Source organism: Bubalus kerabau, chromosome 11, assembly GCF_029407905.1.
Source record: "Bubalus kerabau isolate K-KA32 ecotype Philippines breed swamp buffalo chromosome 11, PCC_UOA_SB_1v2, whole genome shotgun sequence".
Lineage (NCBI taxonomy): Eukaryota > Metazoa > Chordata > Mammalia > Artiodactyla > Bovidae > Bubalus > Bubalus kerabau.
Window position 1 is genome coordinate 26,947,517 of NC_073634.1, and position 22,357 is coordinate 26,969,873.

General features: G+C 39.3%; 1 long non-coding RNA gene across 7 annotated transcripts in view; it reads right to left on the reverse strand.

Moving 5' to 3' along the window:
* LOC129622964 (uncharacterized) overlaps positions 1-21,490 on the reverse strand; it is a 232,328-nt gene extending 210,838 nt beyond the window's left edge. For 6 of the 7 annotated variants that reach the window (XR_008700208.1, XR_008700207.1, XR_008700209.1 and 3 more), the window contains exons 1-2: positions 17,478-17,965; positions 15,123-15,249 (exon numbers count right to left, since the gene is read on the reverse strand). This is a non-coding gene — a long non-coding RNA (uncharacterized LOC129622964). Of the gene's footprint in view, positions 1-15,122; positions 15,250-17,477; positions 17,966-18,009 lie in introns of those variants that run through there. The other variant, XR_008700211.1, reaches the window with a different exon arrangement.
* Positions 21,491-22,357: the final 867 nt, after the last annotated feature.

The following is a 22,357-nucleotide window of genomic DNA, read 5'->3' on the forward strand; positions in this document are numbered from 1 at the left end:
TTCCAGGGATTCCAATAATCAGTTTTCCTGAGTGCCCTAATCATTCCATTAGGGGCTTGCTACCCCATCCCCATTTTTATTGGGAATAATCAGTTACCAATTTGGTGAATGGTTTCATTATTTTAATATATCTTAAAAATAGGAACATTTATAGAAACCACTACATTTCAGAGAGACTTTTTGGTCTGTTTCCACAAGATAGTTTCAGGGAAAAAAAGAAAAGAAACAGAATTTAGGGAACAGGCATGGATTCAAGAACACCAGTACCTTGCTTTTCTTATCTGCATGTTTAAAAAAATCTTAATAATACCCTGAAACACAGGGTGTTTTATTTTATTTTTTTGTTTGGATGGTTGGTTGAGATAGCCTGAGTCCATGAAGTGAAGAGGACCGTCAAATCATGGTCCTGGTGGGCAGGAGACAGGGAGTGTGGTCATTAACTGCATGGATGGCCCACAGCAACATTTAATCCCTCAGGGTCTCCGTGTCTGACACGACAAAGTGACAAGGTTGAACTAAATGATTCCCAATGTCAGTCTTTGACTCTGGTAAATATTAGGAGACCTCTTCAGAAACTTCCTAACATGAAACTAATTTTTCTATGAATGTTTTTAAAGATAATTAGGGTAGGAATATAGCCATTTGAATGTATATTAAAAGCAAGTTCAGAAAGATTCAGAACAGTCCATGGAAAGAGGTATGTTAGGTAAGGGAGAAGCACATCGTCTCTTTATATTCTCCTGAAATATAAAAATGTTTATAGCATGAACATGTAATTTCTACAATTAAAATAGCTTATACCAAATTAATATATAGGAAAACTGCAGTGCACATATTGAATTTAATGCTTTTTTCAACAATTACTATTTTTGAATTTCAGATATACAATTATTTCACAGCTATACTGATATTGTATAATTTTTCTTAGAAAAGATTTAGGGTTGTCTTAATGTTGTCTCCCTTTGTCTGCTTATCCAGTTTCTACTAACTTCCCATGGCCTGCTCATATCACTTTCTCCTCCTCCCTTGGCTTTTCATATGCAGCTCCACTCCAGCACTTGCATAGTAAGATAACCATGTTCACACGTCTCTCTCTCTCACTGCATAAGCCCAAAGAGAGACTTTGTCTTATTCTTCTGTGAAGTGAAAGTCACTCAACCATGTCTGACTATTTGCAGCCCACTGGCCTATACAGTCCATGGAATTCTCCAGGCCAGAATACTGGACTGGGGTAGCTGTTCCCTTCTCCAGGGGATCTTTCCAACCCAGGGATCGAACCCTGGTCTCCTGCATTGCAGGTGGATTCTTTACCAGCTGAGCCACCAGGGAAACCCCAATGCTGTTTTGTATTTCCACCCAAATTCTTACTATAGTGCCTGGCATGAGGAGGTGGCTCCACATATTTTATCTCTGAAACATACTGTGATGGAATCTGACACCTTATAATCTTTGTTCAAGAGATTTTTTATGCCATTGAAAATATGAGGAACAAGAAACAGAAAATCCTACGGCATGCTGTAAACATATGCACCTGTGGAAAGCAACAATTTGAGCTAAGGATCAGTGAAAGTGTGTCAACTAAACAAGACCTAGTTCTTCGGGGCCTGTTTTCTCAGGTTTAGGCTTACTGAACAGACTAAAATTCAGCATCCAAGGAATTCTATCATTTAAATTTAAAACAAAAAAAATTTTCTAGTCCATAGTTTTAGTAACAGGTACTAAATTTAATGAAAGAAGATAAAAAGTTCTAGTGGGTGAAAATAATAAGAATCAGAATTGTGAATTGTGTTTCTCTGTCCACCATGCTAAAGTTAACATCAGCAAGTAGCCCATTTCTAAGAGTAAGTTGAGATCCAAGAAGACAACTGATCTAAGAGACAACTGATTTATAACAGTCCAGGAATTAGAAACATAGAATTTAAGTTCCCTTTTTATCACTCACTCTCTGTGCCAATTTGTACAAGTCACTTGAGTTCTATGAATTTAATTTCCTTATCTATAAAACAATATTTATCATCTCTGCCTATAAGGTTATTAAAATAACTAGATGCCTTGCTGCTGCTGCTGCTAAGTCACGTCAGTTGTGTCCGACTCTGTGCGACCCCATAGACAGCAGCCCACTAGGCTCCTCTGTCCCTGGGATTCTCCAGGCAAGAACACTGGAGTGGGATGCCATTTCCTTCTCCAGTGCATGAGAGTAAAAAGTGAAAGTGAAGTCACTCAGTCGTGTCCAACTCTTAGCGACCCCATGGACTGCAGCCCACCAGGCTCCTCCGTCCATGGGATTTTCCAGGCAAGAGTACTGGAGTGGGGTGCCATTGCCTTCTCCGACTAGATGCCTTAGTGTATATTAAAACAACCCATAAACTATTTATTGTATGATATAAAATATGACTGTTTATCATAGAGATTTCTTCAACAATTCCTCTTTCCTGGCCTCCCTGGATTGGAAGTGCCATGGTGGCATAGGAATGTAAAAATGCATGGGAACCACAAGACCCACTTTCCAGGCTCTCGCCGTTTATAACTGGGTAGCTTACAGCAACACCTTAACCCCTCTGCTTCAATTTCCTACTGGGGAAAAAACAACAACAAAAAATAACATTATGTCTTTGTCTAGAGATATTTAAATCAATAAAATGGGAAACTGGTTGTGAAATGCTTTTCAAAGCAAAGAGTTTTCAACTAAGATAAGCATATTTGGTCTTGAAAAGTGAGTGACAGAAAGGTAAAGTGCCTTATACCTGCATGTCCAGCATATTATTATATACTGGAAGAAACTAGGCTAGAAATTAGCTTCAAGTCCCTTCTACCTCACTACCTATTTAAGTAAATTATGTACACAAAATATTGATCAGAAGAATATAGAATACTATGCAACTAGAAATTCTATTTTCTAATATAAAGGAAGAAAGAAAATATTTATATGCATAACTAGATTAAAATAATATTTATATATACAGACATTACTGCTCAATTACATTTACTGTGAACCAGAGCACATTTGCTCTATGTATTTGAAAATGACTCACTGACTAGTTCATAGCAATTACTGATTTCTAGTTTCTCATCCATTTTCCATCAAAGCCAAAACCATTTACTTCCAAGTCTAACATTTGGGTATAGCTGTTGCTTGCCCTGTTTAGGCAACAAAGATTGTATTTAAGAATTAATCTCTCTGTCTTGACCAAAATGTTCTTGAGCATTAACCAACTAAGAAAACTAGTCTATCATCAGAAAGTCTACAAATAATAAATGCTGGAGAGTATGTGGAGAAAAAGGAAACCTCCTACGCTGTTGGTGGGAATGGAGATTGGTGTAGCCACTATGAAGAACAGTATGAAGGTTCCTTTAAAATTTTTTAAAAAACTATAAATATTGGAGCAGAGTGCCATTTCCTATTCCAGGGTATCTTCACGACTCAGGGATCAAACCTGCATCTCTTAGGTCTCCTGCATTGGCAGGTGGATTCTACCACCGGTGCCATCGGGAAAGCACCATAAATCAAGTATACTTCAACTTTAAAGAGAAAAAAACCAGCTTGAAATTTTTGCAAAGTTTCTAATGAACCTTATTTATTAAGGTATGGTTTTATTTTGGATTTTGATTTTTTTTTAAATGAACTTACTATAGAATACATTTCCTGATGCTTTGTAAGTTACTGAGTTCAGAGTAAAGAAAGGTTTTATAAAAAAAAATTTAATGCTGTGGGACAATCAGAGAATTATTTCACATGTTGATTAACTGAACAATGTTACATTGTATCTCTTTTGAATTCATTTTTCTCTCCAGGATTAATCTTTATGCATTATTCAAATTTACTATTACAACACACAAAGATGGTTCCAAACAAGATTCAGTTCAGTTCAGTTCAGTCACTGAGTCATGTCCGACTCTTTGCGACCCAATGCATTGCAGCACACCAGGCTTCCCTGTCCATCACTAGCTCCTGGAGTTTACTCAAACTCATGACCACTGAGTCGGTGATGCCATCCAAATGTCTCAACCTCTGTTATCCCCTTCTCCTCCTGCCTTCAATCTTTCCCAGCATCAGGGTCTTTTCCAATAAGTCAGTTCTTCACATCAGGTGGCCAAAGTATTGGAGTTTCAGTTTTATCAGTCTTTCCAATGAATATTCAGGACTAATTTCCTATAGGATGGACTGGTAGGATCTCCTTGATGTCCAAGGGACTCTCAAGAGTCTTCTTCAACACCATAGTTCAAAAGCGTCAATGCTTTGGCACTCAGCTTTCTTTATAGTCCAACTCTCACATCCATACATGACTACTGGAAAAACCATAGCTTTCACCAGATGGACCTTTGTTGGCAAAGTGATGTCTCTGCTTTTTAATATGCTCTCTAGGTTGGTCATAACTTTCCTTGCAAGGAACAAGCATCTTTTAATTTCATGGCTGCAGTCACCATCTGCAGTGATTTTGGAGCCCAAAAATATAAAGGCTGTCACTATTTCCACTATTTCCCCATCTATTTGCCATGAAGTGATGGGACCAGATGCCATGACCTTAGTTTTTTGAATGTTGACTTTTAAGCCACCTTTTTCACTCTCCTCTTTCACTTTCATCAAGAAGTTCTTTAGTTCTTCTTCATGTTCTGACATAAGAGTGGTGTCATCTGCATATCTGAGGTTATTGATATTTCTCCTGGCAATATTGACTCCAGCTTGTGATTCTTCCAACCCAGCATTTCTCATGATGTACTCGCATATAAGTTAAATAAGCAGGGTGACAATATACAGCCTTGACGTACTCCTTTTCCTATTCGGAATCAGTCTGTTGTTCCATGTTCAGTTCTAACTGTTGCTTCCTGACCTGCATACAGGTTTCTCAAGAGGTAGGTCAGGTAGTCTGGTATTCCCATCTCTTGAAGAATTTTCCATAGTTTATTGTGATCCACACAGTCAAAGGCTTTGGCATAGTCTATAAAGCAGAAGTAGATGTTTTTTGGAAATTTCTTGCTTTTTTGATGATCCAGCAGGTGTTGGAAATTTGATCTCTGCCTTTTCTAAATCCAGCTTGAATGTCTGAAAGTTCACAGTTTGCGTATTGCTGAAGCCTGGCTTGGAGAATTTTGAGCATTACTTTACTAGTGTGTGAGATGAGTGCAATTGTGCAGTAGTTTAAGCATTCTTTGGCATTGCCTTTCTTTGGGGTTGGAATGAAAACACCTTGTCCAGTCCTGTGGCTACTGCTGAGTTTTCCAAATTTGCTGGCATATTGAGTGCAGCACTTTCACAGCATCATCTTTCAGGATTTGAAATAGCTCCACTGGAATTCCATCACCTACACTAGCTTTGTTCATAGTGATGCTTCCTAAGGCGCACTTGACTTCACATTCCAGGATGTCTGGCTCTAAGTGAGTGATCACACCATTGTGATTATCTGGGTCATGAAAATCTTTTTTCTATAGTTCTTCTGCATATTCTTGCCACCTCTTCTTAATATCTTCTGCTTCTGTTAGGTCCATACCATTTCTGTCCTTTATCGAGCCCATCTTTGCATGAAATGTTCACTTGGTATCTCTAATTTTCTTGATGAGATCTCTAGTCTTTCCCATTCTGTTGTTTTCCTTTATTTCTTTGCTTTGATCACTGAGGAAGGCTTTCTTATCTCTTCTTGCTATTCTTTGGAACTCTGCATTCAAATGGGTATATCTTTCTTTTTCTCCTTTGTCTTTTGCTTCTCTTCTTTTCACAGCTATTTGTAAGGCCTCCCCAGGCAACCATTTTGCCTTTTTGTATTTCTTTTTCTTGGGAATGGTCTTTATCACTGCCTCCTGTACAATGTCACAAACCTCCATCCATAGTTCTTCAGGCACTCTATCAGATCTAATCCCTTTAATCTATTTGTCACTTCCACTGTATAATCGTAAGGGATTTGAGTCATACCTGAATGTTCTAGTAGTTTTCCCTACTTTCTTCTATTTTAGTCTAAATTTGGCAATGAATTGATGATCTGAGCCATAGTCAGCTCCTGGTCTTGTTTAGAGATCATTCTGTCATTTTTGAGATTACATCCAAGCACTGCATTTCAGACTCTTTTTTTAACTCTGTTGGCTATTCCATTTCTTCTAAGGGATTCTTTCCCACAGTAGTAGATATAATGGTCATCTGAGTTAAATTTACCCATTCCAGTCCATTTTAGTTCACTGATTCCTAAAATGTCAGTGTTCACTCTTGCCATCTCCTGTTTGACTACTTCCAATTTGCCTGGATTCATGGACCTAACATTCCAGGTTCCTATGCAATATTGCTCTTTATAGCATCAGACTTTACATCTATCACCAGTCACATCCACAACTGGGTGTTGTTTTTGCTTTGGCTCTGTCTCTTCAATCTTTCTGGAATTATTTCTCCACTCATCTCCAGTAGCATATTGGGCACCTACTGAACTAGGGAGTTCATCTTTCAGTGTCCTATCTTTTTGCCTTTTCATACTGTTCATGGTGTTCCCTAGGCAGGAATACTGAAGTGGTTTGCCATTCCCTTCTCCAGTGGAGCATGTTTTGTCAGAAGTCTCCACCATGACCCATCCTTTTTGGGTGGCCCTACACAGCATGGCTCAGCAGTACACAGCATGGCTCATAGTTTCACTGAGTTAGACAAGGCTCTGGTCCATGTGTTCTGACTGGTTAGTTTTCTGTGATTGCTGTTTTCAGTCTGTCTGCCCTCTGATGGAGAAGGATTAGAGGCTTATGAAAGCTTCCTGATGGGAGAGACTGACTGAAGTGGAACCTGATTCTTGTTCTGATGGGTAGGGCAATTCTTAGTAAATCTTTAATCCAATTTTCTGTGGGTGGGTGGGGCTGTGTTCCCTCCCTGCTATTTGACCTGAGGCCAAACTATGGTGGAGGTAATGAAGATAATGGTGACCTCCTTCAGAAGATCCCATGCACACACTGCTACACTCAGTGCCCCCAACCCTGCAGCTGGCCAATGCCAACCATACCTCCACCAGAGACTCCTGGACATTCACGGCCAAGTCTGGGTCAGTCTCTTGTGGGGTCACTGCTCCTTTCTCCTGTGTCCTGGTGCACAGAAGGTTCTGTTTGTGCCCTCCAATAGTCTGTTTCCCCAGTCCATTGTAAGTTCTGGTGGCTCTATGGTGGGATTAATGGTGACCTCCTCCCAGAGGGCTTATGCCATACCCAGGTCTACTGCACCCAGAGCCCCTGCCCCTGCAGCAGTCCACTGCTGACCCATACCTCCTCAGTGAAGTGAAGTCACTCAGTCGTGTCCAACTCTTTGCAACCCCATGGACAGTAGCCTACCAGGCTCTGCCATCCATGGGATTTTCCAGGCAAGAATACTGGAGTGGGCTGCCATTTCCTTCTCCAGGTTACCTCCTCAGGAGACACTCAAACACAGTTCTGTCTCAGTCTGTATGTGGTCTCTGGGTCCTGGTGCACAGAAGGCATGTTTGAGCCCTCTGAGCATCTCTGGAAGGTATGGGGTTTGATTCTAAATACAATTCACCCCTCCTACCATCTTGCTGGGGCTTCTCCTTTGCCCTTGGACATGGGTGTCTCCTCAAAGTCGTGCAGCCACCAAACAAGATTACTGATCCTTGTTTACACAAACGATTCAAAATATAAACTTTCATATTAGTGCAGTTTGTGAAACATCACCCCATTGTCTTACAATTCCAGTTTAAGCTCTGAAGTAAATAACCAAATTATAAGATACCACAAAAGTACCCTTTTAAAACAGCTTGCCTTCTACTATTTTTGAGACAGAAACTCTGCCATGTTACTTTTTGTAAGATACTATCATCCTACTGTGATGTAGGTATTTGTTCATCCTTCTCCAACATTGGATCATAAACTCCTTACAATAGGGTCCGTGTATAATCAATCCACCTTTATGATCCAAAGAGTTTGGCCCCAAAAGTGTATCAAAAGTATTTGAGGAGCTAAGTTTACAGAAGTGATGTATGCTATAATTATATAACTTTATCCTCTGTGTTATTAACCTCCTGTGGAGACTTAGGTACTCCAGAGAGCACAACCTTCAGCATCCATTAACAACTGCACAGTCTGCCTCCTTCTGGAGACCAGGACACACCTGGTACCCCTCATCCTCACTTCAGCACAACCACATACAGGCATTCCATGAAGAACTGACACATTCAAGGAATCAGTAGCTACTGTGAACACAGATCCCAATTTTCCAGGGACAGATGCTATGAACAGGCATTATCTGGCATCTTTGTTTGACTAGAGAAGCTCTTTTATCCTTAAAAGTATTGCCTTTTGGATTCAAGTTATATGATCCTCTATTAATAAATGTGCTTCAATTGTGTCCTTTTATTCTCTACTTGGAGATAGGGTAAGTTCTGAAAAAACACAGTGATAGGCAAAATTGCACAGAAAGAAAAGATAGTATAACAGAAAGCTGAATGGGATATTTTCTGTTGCTCCTGAATCAGCACCTAAGACCCAAAGCTGAAAATCAAGAGGCATAGACCATGCCACATTTTAAACAGGATGGCCAACATCAAGAGTCCAGAAACAAGTGTCAGAATTTATTAAGAAGCAGACAAACCTGTCCTAACACTCTCAAGTCATCAATTCAGCCTCATCCCAATCCCCAGCTCCAACTCTCCTTTTCACTTATAAATGGGACGAAAGTAACTGTGGGAGTCCTGAGTTACTGACCTAGAGAATGGAGCAGAAACCTATGTGGAATTTGGGCATTCCCCAAGTGAAGAGGGAGACTCCCAGGGTCTCATTCAGAGATTTGGGGGCAATTTAAGAAAAGAATGGGCTTCCCTTGTGGCTCAGCTGGTAAAGAATCTGCCTGCAACACAATTGACCTGGGTTCAATTCCTGGTTTGGGAGGATCCCCTGGAGAAGGGAAAAGGTACCCACTCCAGTATTCTGGCCTGGAGAACTCCATGGACTGTATAGTCCATGGGGTCACAAAGAGTCGGACATGACTGAGCAACTTTCACTTAAGAAAACATGATCTCATTCCCCCAAGGATGTTTGCTTATACAGCGGCTGTAGAGATCTCCCCTATTCCATGCCTCTAGAACCAGGGAGATGGGAAACTAGCAAGAGAAAGCAGGATAAAGAGAGGAGGAAACCAGGAAGGGCCTGAACATCCTCCACTTGAAGTAGTAGAAAGTGTGTTTTTTCAGGGTCATGTAGACAGAGAGAGAAGTTAGACTTAAGCTGTACCAGACCAGTGAAGGCTAGCTGCCAGAGAAGGTCACAGAGATTCAGCCTAAACCAGAGCCAGGTTTTCTTCAAGGGCACCTGTGTGATAAGAAGACACTCAGTCCCACACAAAGGGGCCCTGCCACAAAAGATCATCCCAAACACATGTGCATTTCCAGACAGCCAGCCTATGGACACCTGTCACTTGGAGGTCATCGGTGGCTAGGTAGTGTTGTCCAGACCACTAGTAATAATGAATAAACCACATGGAGGTCAGATAAGGAAGAGATAGAAGTACCTTTCTCCTCCTGGCTTACCAGTATTAATTAATAGGATGTAAGAGGAACTACAAAGAGGAGGAGGACAATGACAAAGAGTATCAAAGGTAACACAATGCTTGCCACTCCAGGTGGTAAGAAATACAAAACTGATGTTATATAGGAGGTTAGAATTTTAACCTGTATGGATTTTTTTAAGCTAGAAACTACTGGGAGATTTCAGATCCTTCCCAAAACATCATTTAAGATGCTACACACAAGAAAAGCTAAAATCAGAGTTGAGGGCAATGATTACAGCAAAGTAAATTCATTTTAAATTTGTACCTAAGTTGAGCCTATTCACCAGAACTCAGAATCAAGCTTTATTTTCTAAATTTGACCTTTAGAAGTTAATTAAGTGTGAGGAAACAAATGCTCAATTTCTCATGAGCCTAGAAAGGTACCCTGGCATAGTGTCCACGAAGACTGACTTCTAGCTTGTATCCTACATTTATGTCCTGTGATTCAGTGGCTACCCAGGGATTCATCAGTTCATGTCAGTGGTTGAATTTAATAATGATAAACCATTGGTTGGAACCTGGCTGTAGACCTCAAACCCCTACCTACTTGTTTTCGTTTTCCTAACCAGTTTCCAAATGAATTCCTAAGGCTTGAAAGCAAGGAGGGGGACCCAACCATGGGACAGGTAACCTAATGCCCAGATAACAATCCTTTCTATCTTTATCTTCTGCATCCACTTCCCACAACTCTCTGGGGATGCAAGATTTGAGAAAAGGAAAACCTTCCTCATAAAAATGTTGAGGACTCTTAGAAAAGCCAGTCTAAGGACCATATTTGCACTTTCAAAGGGTAATTCTTCTGAAAAGATTCTGAAACACTGTATCAGATCTATAGGTTCCAGCAATGACTCTGATAAGAAAAATATTTCCTGTTCCTACTCAATTAGCATAAAGTTTAATCTTAGCACTAACAGGTCTCCAGGCCAGGCTCAATTTAGGATTGGTTCCCACTAGACCAGAGGTGCATCGTGGAAGCAGAGCTCAGTCAAAAAGTGGTTAAGTATTAAAGATGTGAGTGCCATGAACTATTTTTACTGTCTTTACTGTACTCTTTTCTTTATGAGTCTCACAGTAAGGTCTTCATGAGATAGAAATCAAATTCACGATTGGTCAAGTGTCAAGATCCCCCAGCTTCTGGCTTTTTGTCAGAAACTTGGAACTAACCCCAAGATTAGTTCTGCTCCTGGGTATGTAGTCCTCTTTCTATGCCTACCTTGGCTTTTGAATCACCAATATTCAACTTAGTGTATACCACTGTGCTGGTCTTTTTGGCCCACAGCCACCCACAACTGTTGGTATAGGAAAAATATTAACAAACAAATATTCATTAAGCACTGTTGTCTAGTATAAATTTAATATTTAAAAGGAAAATATTCTCTTCCACACATTTTCTTTTCAATACCTCTTACATTATACTGTAGTCATAAACTCTACTTATGTGGTCCCAAGACTTTATGTTTAAGGAGAAATGCAGTAACCTTGTTTTACAGAATACAGAACCTGCATTTCTGTATGTGTGTGTGAGCCAACACACACACATACACACACACACACACACACACAGCTCAACATGACCATGACTACCACCATCACTGGGATGAGTGTACAACTTGCAAAACAAAATACCAAGTGCTCTTACTCACAAGACAGCTAAAAAACCAGATTGGAAAGAAACATTCATCAGAATAAACTGCAATGAACAAAACACCATAAAATGTTTGAATACGATTTTAACACCATAAAATGAACCTTTATACTTAGTTTTGTTTGAGATACTTTTGTCTTTAAAAATTGATGATGTTTTTAAGAGGCAGGAGTAGGGGAAAAAGCTATAAGTATTACACTGTCCCACATACACTCCCCATTGAATAGAACCAAACTTCTTACTAGCTCTCTTCTGTCTCTCCCATCATTTCACCACACCACATAATCAGATTCTCAAGAGACTTCTCAGGAAGCCTGTACAATTCTTAGAAAATCACATTTGTTTATTTTTGCTTTTATTTCCAATATTCTGGGAGGTGGGTCATAGAGGATCCTGCTGTGCTGTATGTCAGAGAGTGTTTTGCCTATGTTCTCCTCTAGGAGTTTAATAGTTTCTGGTCTTACATTGAGATCTTTAATCCATTTTGAGTTTATTTTTGTGTATGGTGTTAGAAAGTGTTCTAGTTTCATTCTTCTACAAGTGGTTGACCAGATTTCCCAGCACCACTTGTTAAAGAGATTGTCTTTAATCCATTGTATATTCTTGCCTCCTTTGTCAAAGATAAGGTGTCCATATGTGCGTGGATTTATCTCTGGGCTTTCTATTTTGTTCCATTGATCTATATTTCTGTCTTTGTGCCAGTACCATACTGTCTTGATAACTGTGGCTTTGTAGTAGAACCTGAAGTCAGGTAGGTTGATTCCTCCAGTTCCATTCTTCTTTCTCAAGATCGCTTTGGCTATTCGAGGTTTTTTGTATTTCCATACAAATTGTGAAATTATTTGTTCTAGCTCTGTGAAGAATGCTGTTGGTAGCTTGATAGGGATTGCATTGAATCTATAGATTGCTTTGGGTAGTATGCTCATTTTCACTATATTGATTCTTCCAATCCATGAATATGGTATATTTCTCCATCTGTTAGTGTCCTCTTTGATTTCTTTCACCAGTGTTTTATAGTTTTCTATATATAGGTCTTTAGTTTCTTTAGGTAGATATATTCCTAAGTATTTTATAACAGTCTTATGGACTCTGAGAGAGAGGGAGAGGGTGGAAAGATTTGGGAGAATGGCATTGAAACATGTAAAATATCATGTATGAAATGAGTCGCCAGTCCAGGTTCGATGCACGATACTAAATGCTTGGGGCTGGTGCACTGGGATGACCCAGAGGGATGGAATGGGGAGGAAGGAGGGAGGAGGGTTCAGGATGGGGAACACATGTATACCTGTGGCGGATTCATTTTGATACTTGGCAAAACTAATACAATTATGTAAAGTTTAAAAATAAAATAAAATTAAAAAAATAAATAAATAAATAATTTTCCTGTAAAAAAAAAAAAGAAAGAAAGAAAATCACAGCATATATTTGATATAAAGGAAACCATGCCTACCCCAAAACAGGGGTTTTTTTAAAATTATTTTAATTGGAGGATAATTATTTTACAATACTATGGTACCTTTTGCCATACATTGACATGTATCAGCCATGGGTGCATGTGTCCCCACATCATGAACCCCCCTCCCACCCCACCCCATCCCTCTGGGTTGTTCCAAAGCATGGTCTTCTAGTGCCCTGTTTCATGCATCGAACTTGTACTAGTCATCTGTTCTACATATGGTGTTATACATGTTTCAGTGCTATTCTTTCATATCATCCCACCAAAAGCATGAGTTTGTAGTGAAGGCAGACCTAGGGTTAGCTTCTGGCTCCAGCTATGAAAATTTAGGCTTCTTACCTCTTTAGACCTCAGTTACTTTATCACCAAGATGGGGAAAGTTGAAGCCATCTGAGTATTATATTGACTATAAGTAATAAATACAGAAGAACAACAGTTTTTTGATAATACTCTGCATACAAATTCATAGTTCTTAACCTGAGCAGCTTCTGTACATTTTAATTATATAATGCTTAATATCATTGAAATGTGTTAAATAAGTGCTTTGGTTAAGTAGGTCTCTTAAGATGACTAAATGAAATATCATCTCTGTCCCTCTTCTGGTTAATTTTCAATTATTTTCCCTTTTGATTTTGGGTAGTAACTCATAGTTATTTATTCTTTAAAAATCACCTGAGGAAACCAGAGGATTTGTTTGTAATTAGTTCCTAACATAATTAAGATTCAGATAATCTGCTAAGCTGGCAACCCCAAGAGAACATAAAGAAAGAAACGTGATGAATAAGGCATCTTTTCCCTGTTTGATCACATTTTCAGCAAAACAGCAAAATTCAGCACTGCTTAGCAGCTTACAATTTTTAACAGTTTATATTTGTAACAGAAACAGGAAACTATTTCCAAAACCTCTATTTTCCCTTTGTTGAAACCAAGTCTGTAATTCTAACCAGTTACATGTAAATAACATTTAGGGATGCAACAGTTAAGAAGATATAAAATAAGTGATTAGATCATTGTTGCAGTGAGGGGGGTATAAGAAAAATTCAAACATTATACTGGTCCTCTTCTTGAATTTTCCCTTCTGTTGATAAACCTCTTTTAGGTCAGTTATAAAAATACTAGACAGATACAAGCCTAGTTAAAACAAAAGTTAAAACATCCTAGTTAAAACATCCCTTCAAGGGATGGGCATTATCTGCTTTTACCACCTGAATAATAATCGCAATAGATTTGCTGAGTTAGAAAGAGTGACCTTTATCCACTCACTCCATACAGAAATTTCTTCTGTAACAAACCCCAACCTCTTCAATGAGGGAACCATATTAACCTCCTTCCAAGCAACCCATCCCATTCTGATATAGTTCTTAAGCTCAGGTCAAGCTCAGGAAAACTAGTGCCTAAAAATGTTACTATAACTAGAAAGCTACTTCACTTCACAGACAGGGTCTGGATAAAGGCCTGCAGGAGGACATACAGGGAAAAAGCCGGCTTCTGGATCTCCCCTGGTTCCCAGTTAGCTGCCTGTTGGCAAGGCCTTAGGCAATTCTACCACAAGGAGATGGTGGTTTCTCTGAAGATGCTCATTCTCAGAAGATAGGACGCGAGTGTCAAGAGGACTTTCATCAGCTCTAAAGGGTGGTTTAGCACAACCCTGCCCCCTCTCTGTTATCCTGCTTAGTTTAGTCAGTATCCAATTACCCAGTTGGCACCTGAAGCTCGTGGAGCCCAATCCTAGACCAATAGCACATGTGACACCTGAAACAAGGTAGCCCCCTCGGCATCACCTTATTACCCTTCGTGAAGAAAGGACCCACTCAGGTGACTTCTTTTTGACCAACAGAGAAAAAACTGGGGAAACTTGTGCAGTAGAACCAGCTTCATTGCCTGCTGGCTTAATAATTAAGATAACTGGATATTAACTATATTTATTATGATGATCCTTTTGCAGCATACACAAATTTCAAATCATTATGTTGTACACCTGGAATTAATATAATGTTTTATGTCAACTATACCCTAACTCAGAGAAGGCAATGGCACCCCACTCCAGTACTCTTGCCTGGAAAATCCCATGGATGGAGGAGCCTGGTGGGCTACAGTCCATGGGGTCGCTAAGAGTCAGACACGACTGAGCGACTTCACTTTCACTCTTTGCTTTCATGCATTGGAAAAGGAAATGGCAACCCACTCCAGTGTTCTTGCCTTGAGAATCCCAGGGACAGGGAAGCCTGGTTGGGCTGCTGTCTTTGGGGTCGCACAGAGTCGGGCACAACTGAAGCGACTTAGCAGCAGCAGCAGCATACCCTAACTTGCTCACATGAATTCTCTAATGAAAATTTACCTCTGATGTCTGAACCAGCAAGAAAACTATGTTTTATCAACCAAGAACAGCATCCATGTCTTATTCATCTTTGTACCCTCAATGTCCAGAGATGCTTCTAGCACATAGCACATACTTGGCAAACACTGGCTGACCTAAGTGAAAGATTAAAATGTATTCAAGGACTAACCTTCAAATGCATTTCTTAATGTCAGGCATTATCAGAAGCACAGGTTCTCTGCATGTTTTTTCCACATCTGTAATAATGTTTCTGTACCCAGCTATTTGCAGAAAGCAAGCCTGAAGAGATTCTCAACCTAAGGTGTTCAAAAATAGAAGAAAAATGAGACTTGAGGAAAATGAGGAAAAATGAGACTTATTCTTTGGCATTCATTCACTTGATGTATGTGCAATAGAACTCTTTGAATTTATATAACATTTAGGAAGTTGCTCAAACAGGATCTAGTTAATAAAAGCACAATTTCACACTGAAGCTCCACATGGATAGTTGTGGAACTGGGCTAAAATTTATCTCTCATTCTGACCTCTCCTTAAACCAAGCAAGTTGCAACAGTATGGCTTAAAAATCCAAGGCGTGCTTTACACTGGTGACTTGAAAGGTATGTAGAAATTATAGGTAACAATAGGTTTTCAGGGATCATTTAGCCTCTTTAAGTGGGTATATCAGAAACACGTCAGAAGGGAGTGTGTATGTAAAAGAGAGAAAAGAAAGAAAAAGAGGAAAAAGGAGTAAGAGAAAGAAATAGTCCTTAGAAGTTTAGGCTTACCGAAAAGTTCAAAAAGCAAAAGAGAAGATTAGCAACTTTGTTATTGCTTAGTGTACATTCAACATACATATATTAATAGCTACATCATTGGTTGGGTGAAGGTAAGGGGTTGTTGGTGAAAATGAAGAAAGGAATTCCTAATGCCAACCTTATTGTTGTTAACTTGATAAACATTGTCTGAAGGAGCTCTATATAATTCTTTAAGTAGATTTTGTGGTTTCTCCTTGTTGGTATCATATGGTTGGTTTCCTATGAGTCAGTTTCACACAAGTGAATTCCAGCTTGTTTGGGGAAAAACTCACCGATCATACTGATCTAAACATGATCCATTTGCAATAACTGCCACATGGTAGTTGCTCAACAGAAACACTTAAGTGACAAATGTTGCTGAAATCACATTTCTCTTCTCTAGGCATAATCAGAAAAGTTATTCTCATTACTTCTCAATTGTTCTCCTATAATTTTCTATCTTGTACATTTCCATCATAATAACCTGCACTCACTTTAGTGTCTTCTGCACATCTGAAGGCTCCTGTCCTTCAGATCTTGTCATCTTGAATCATCATAAAGAATATATACCTTAGAAACAGGTACTATATCTCCTTTTTCTTTTCATGACTCAGTAGTTTGGATAGGGCCCTTCTCTTCAAAGATGATGAAGTTTGCAGAGTAGCAAACTGGCAAGAGCCCATTTCCTCATTCCAACCATGCAGAGGCTGAGGCTTTCATGCACTTACATAATTCCAACTGCCATGTCTGTTCTAATAGTAAGTGCTGAATTCCACTTGAGTTAATCAGAAACTTTCTCCTTAGAGTTTGAATTCTAAAAGTGAGACATTTTTAATGCAAAATATGTAAGATGTGGATACATGTGTTCCATATGATCAAGTTTCCAGTCACAAGGATGACCTGGACTGAAAGAATAAGGCAAGACACAAAGAGGCAGATAATGGAAATGCTAAGAAAGATAATCCTCAAGACATTCAAATCCTTGGCTGCCATCATGTCCATGGTTCAGGCAAAACCCTGACATTCCGGTGGTTGGTTTATTTCTTTCATTCAGTAAATATTCAGTGAGCACTGACTATATGCCAAGCACTTTGCTAGGCACTGAAGATGCAACTGTGACCAAAACAGAGATGTTCTCTGCCCTGGCAGAGCTGCTGAGCCATTAAATCTACATCACCCCCCTATCCCACACCATCATCACACTTTTAGTTTGAATAACATCCAAAAGAATGCTAATTTCAGCTGTTATGAATTAAACTTCTGTGGATTTGTCTGTGACATTAAACAATTTTATGCAAAATTCATTTTTCAAACTAGGTAACCAACAAATTTTGTCTTTTGATTTATGCCTGAGTTGCTTAAAATTTCCCTAAAAACTAGAAAATCCTCTTCTGACTTACTCAGCACCTAAGAAATCTCAAACTTCTAATTCTTAAAAAATAAAATTCTTATTTAAGTATAACAAGAAGCAACAGTTTTGCTTCAAGCAATACTATTTCATTTCCCTACACCAACTATTCAGGAAACTGATATAGAATTTTACCTTTTGTTCTCAATCTGGGTTCTTTCAAAATAAAACATAAAACTCTATGCCTGTAGGTAGTGTTAGATCATATCTTCCAGGCCTTCCTAATTCTGACATTTGAAAATAATAATGATAATGACATCTATTTTTGACCTTAGGTAAAGAAAAACTAGTGCATCTTCTACAATGTGATCTTTGCAAACTCAGATATGAAGTTACTCACCAGCATGGGGTCCAGCAAGAGGAATGCAGATGTTTAGTCATGAAATCATGTCTGACTCTTTTGTGACCCCATGGACTGTAGCCTTCCAGGCTCCTCTGTCCGTGGGGTTTCTCCAGAAAAGAATGCAGGTGTGGGTTGCCATCTGCTTCTCCAGGGGGTTTCCTGACCCAAGGATTGAACTTGTGTCCTCTGCACTAGCTGGCAGATTCCTTATCACTGAGCCACCAGGGAAGCCTGAGGAATGCAGAGGATGTGAAAAAAACATCCCTTCATCAGGACAGTGTTCTGGGACCCCCTACTGCCTGCCTCTGCCTTTCAGGCTGATGCTTCATGACGCATGGCTGGGAAGAGTTCTCAGGGGAGACTCCCACACTGAGCCCACCCTGCGACATTCAGTCTCTCACAGCCACCGAGCAGGTACCTTCCAGGACTTCAATTTCATGATCGGGGGCTGACAACCCGCTTCCCTTCCCCAGCTGAGCTCTGCCTCCCCACCACCACACACACACAAAATTAAAATAGGACTTCTTACCAGCTGAGATCTATCACACGTGGATCCTAAGCAATGAAGGATAACTATACACTTGCCCATATTTTTTACATTCACTGCATTTCTCTCCTGTGTAATTTCTCTTGGGTGTAATATGGTTAGAATTTCTTCTGGTGGCTTTGCCACGTAGATTATATTCATAGAGTTTCTCTCCAGGTTGAGTTGGTGCCTGCTGATTAAGGAGTAAGTGTTAATTAAAGACTTAGCACTACCATGGAATATCACTGTAACCTTGGTGAAACCATTTAATTTCCCCAAACTCAGTTCCCTCACCTATAAAAAGGGAGTCATCTTGGTACCTATTAGAGGGTCTTCAGTGATGACTAATGCAATAATATACATATTTAACACACTGACTAACACTTGGCCATAGATATTAACTATCATCATTATCATCAAAATCATCATTATTAACTTCATCATCATCCTAATAGCTTATGGTGAATGGTGTCAGATTCTTCATATCTGAAGAAGATTTAGCTTCAGGACCAGGGACCAGACTTGATCACTCAAGAGCTTTTGTGTAGCAGAGTTTTATTAAAGTATAAAAAGGAACAGAGAACGCTTCTGACATAGACATCAGAAGGGGGATGGAGAGTGCCCCCCACCGCTAGTTTTAACAAGCTGTTTTATGTCTGTTAGAAAGTTATTAATCAGATAAGAGAGACACCTCAAGGTTGACAGAGTTTCACCAGGTCCTTCTCCCACAATATGCATTTTTGAGGTAGGATGGCACGAAGTGTATCATTTCCCAGCCATAAAACAATTAATATGAATACTGGTTTGTTGAACTATTACCAGCCAAAAGTTAGTCTTAGGTGGAACCATTTTGAAGAAAGGTAAATCCCAAAGCATACTCCAAAGAAAGGCAAATTCCAATACATAGTTTCATTAACAGAAAATAAGAAAAATGCATTTGTTAGCTCAAGGCTTGAGAAACATTCACTTCAGGTGGAACCAGGTGTCGTCATAGCAACACAGAATTTTAAGACATTTGCAGCCTATTTCCTCCATTTGGAGACCCCTGGCTTTCCTACCTGTTACCCTCTCAATCCTCACCTAAGACAGTCTCTCATTTTACAAACTAATAAATTAAGTTTTAGAGCAGCTTTTCTTAGCATTGCTATTGATAAACTGCAATCACTTAGAACATGAGTATTTTTAATAGTGAGTATTAGATTGATGTCTGACCATTTTTATGCACATTTGTATGCATTTTTATATGATTCAATTTAATACTACTGTTAAGATGATTTACTTTAAAATATAAATTAGGGTACATTGAGGTTTAAGTCTGTAGTAATATGAATCTTTCATTCCTGTATTTGTTATGCTTGTGGTTCTCTACCAGTGGCCCAGGCGATGGTATTTGTAAAGCTCCCCAGGTGATTAAAAGGTCGAGATTTCTTACACTTCCTTCTGTTTAAGAGAATCACTGCTTTCTGCCTTCTCACCTGGGAGAGAAATGAAGGCCATCAACAGGCCTCCAGGAAACTTCATTGGTTTAACCCAATGATCCTCAACCCTGGGAATGATTAGAATTACCTGGGGAGGACTTAGAGTCCAGAGCCCAACCAAGACCATGTAAATCATGTAATCATATTGATTATAAGTTATTAAGTTTGTCAACTACCTCACTTCTAAAACAAACAAAATGCATTATCCCCAACAGCTATGATACGAAGCAACTTTTTTTTTTTTCTTTCTTGCCACAAAGAGTACGGTGAGGTAGTACTGTGCTGACTTTACCAGTAAGTTTAAATCAGGATTTGTGTACATCCAAGAAGAAGTTTTAGCATATCTTTTGAATCTGCTGTGGACAAGTGGATTGAGCATATTCAAAATAGATGCAAGGGAGCCCTTATGCAACTGTTTAGGAAAAATCTTTTTTTTTCTTCTGTGTACAAATAGGGGTTCATTATTATCTCAAGTATCAGATGACAATGACCCTGTAAAAAACAGCAGAGGAAATATAACCCTATTATATTGATATGACTGTTCATGTGGCTTAAAAATTTCAAAAAATTAAGATCATGGCATCCCATCCCATCACTTCATGGCAAAAAGATGGGGAAACAATGGAAATAGTGAAAACTTTATTTTCTTGGGCTCCATAATCACTGCAGATGGTGACTGCAGCCATGAAATTAAAAGACAAGCACTTGCTCCTCAGAAGAAAAATGATGACAAACCTAGACAGTATATTAAAAAGTAAAGACATTACTTGCCAACAAAGGTCCATCTAGCCAAAGCCATGGTTTTTGCAGCAGTCATGTATGGATGTGAGAGTTGGGCTATAAAGAAGGCTGAGTGCTGAAGAATTGATGCTTTTGAATGGTGGTGTTGGAGAAGACTCTTGAGAGTCCCTTGGACGGCAAGGAGATCAAACCAGTCAATCCTAAAGGAAATCAGTGCTGAATATTCATTGGAAGGACTGATTCTGCAGCTGAAACTCCAATACTTTGGCCACCTGATGCGAAGAGCCAACTCATTGGAAAAGACCCTAATGCTGAGAAAGATTGAAGGCAGGAAGAGAAGGGGAAGACAGAGGATGAGATGGTTGGATGGCATCACCGACTTGATGGACATGAGTTTGAGCAAGCTCTGGGAGTTGATAATAGACAGGGAAGCCTGGCATGCCACAGTCCATGGGGTTGCAAAGAGCTGGACACGACTGAGTGACATAAGTGAACTGTCTTTAAAAATTCTGTTTTACCCATAATTGATTTTAGCATCAAGTTAAAAACCAAATGATTACTTCTAAGTCCTGGATACAGTTCATCTTTTCACCATTACACAGCAGTTTCAAAATTTGGTGTTAGGGCTTCCCTGATATCTCAGTTGGTAAAGAATCCACATGCAATGCAGGAGACCCTGGTTTGATTCCTGGGTTGGGAAGATACACTGGAGAAGGGATAGGCTACCCACTCCAGTATTCTTGGGCTTCCCTTATGGCTCAGCCGGCAAAGAAAATGCCTGCAATGCAGGAGACCTGGGTTCTGTCCCTGAGTTGGGAAGATCCCCTGAAGATCCCCTGGAGAAGGGAAAGGCTACCCTACCCACTCTAGTATTCTGGCCGGGAGAATTCCATGGATAGTCCATGGGGTCACAAAGAGTCGGATACAACTGAGTGACTTTCACTTTACCCTCCTTACAACAGTTTCAAAATTTGGTGTACTTGTTTTTTTTGTTTGTTGCTTGTTTAAATCGGAGTTCATTAAGGAAAATGTGCATATGAAATACTTTTTAAAGCTCTCCAGAAATCAACTTTATCAAAATCAATGTTTATACTCCTTGAGAGCTAACCAAGCCTTCATGAACTTTTTATAGAGAGATAACCTCTGATATTGACAAGAGTAAACCACCACAAAAATTAGGCTTTAACAACATTTTTCTACTTTCTTTCTGCAAGACAACACTTTACTCCATTTTTTTTTTATATAGTACTAAATGTTTCCTAATGTAATACTGGGCGTCCCAGGTGGCACAATGGTAAAGAATCTGCTGGCCAATGCAGGAGACCCAAGAGATGTGGGTTCGATCCTTGGGTCAGAAAGATCCCCTGGAGTAGGAAATGGCAACCCACTCCAGTATTCTTGCCTGAGAAATCCCATGCACAGAGGAGCCTGCTGGGCTACAGTCCATGGGGTTGCAGATTTGGACACAACCAAGTGCACACACACACACACACACAATGTACTATCAGGGGATGGAGAAGAGTCAGGGGAGGGAAAAGGCAGTAGATTCTGGCCTACAGCATTTTTAGACAGCAGCGATTTATTTTCTCCATAGTTCTCATCCCACACTTTGATAAAGTTAGAATATTGTTATTAGACTTGTTATTGATCCAACAGGCATTGAATGACTTTGGAATGAAGAAAATAGACATAACATTTTTTCTGTAATTCTAAATGATACTTAGTAATTGTTTGAGTGAGACATATTTATTTTTATGAGTCTTTAAATTCTGTGATATAAGTCATTTGACCAAAAGTTCTTAGGCACTAGAGGTAATCTCTGACTTTGTTTGTTTGTTTGTTTTTGCAATGAAAGGAATGTGACTAAAATAGTTCTCCCCATCTCTGAATGCAACAAGCATGCATACTCTATTTCATTTACTCATTTTAAAAGGTTATCTATTTACTATCTTTCCTTGACTTGAGAATCAATAGGCATGTGATTGGAAAAACATCAGTGACATAGGGACTTGAACTGAAATGACTGCTGTGAAGCAATCTAAAAATAAACTCATGTCGGTTTTCTAATTCAAATGCAATCTTTACTCACTGTTTTATGATTAAAATGTTCCTTTGAAACTAAGTTAATTTTT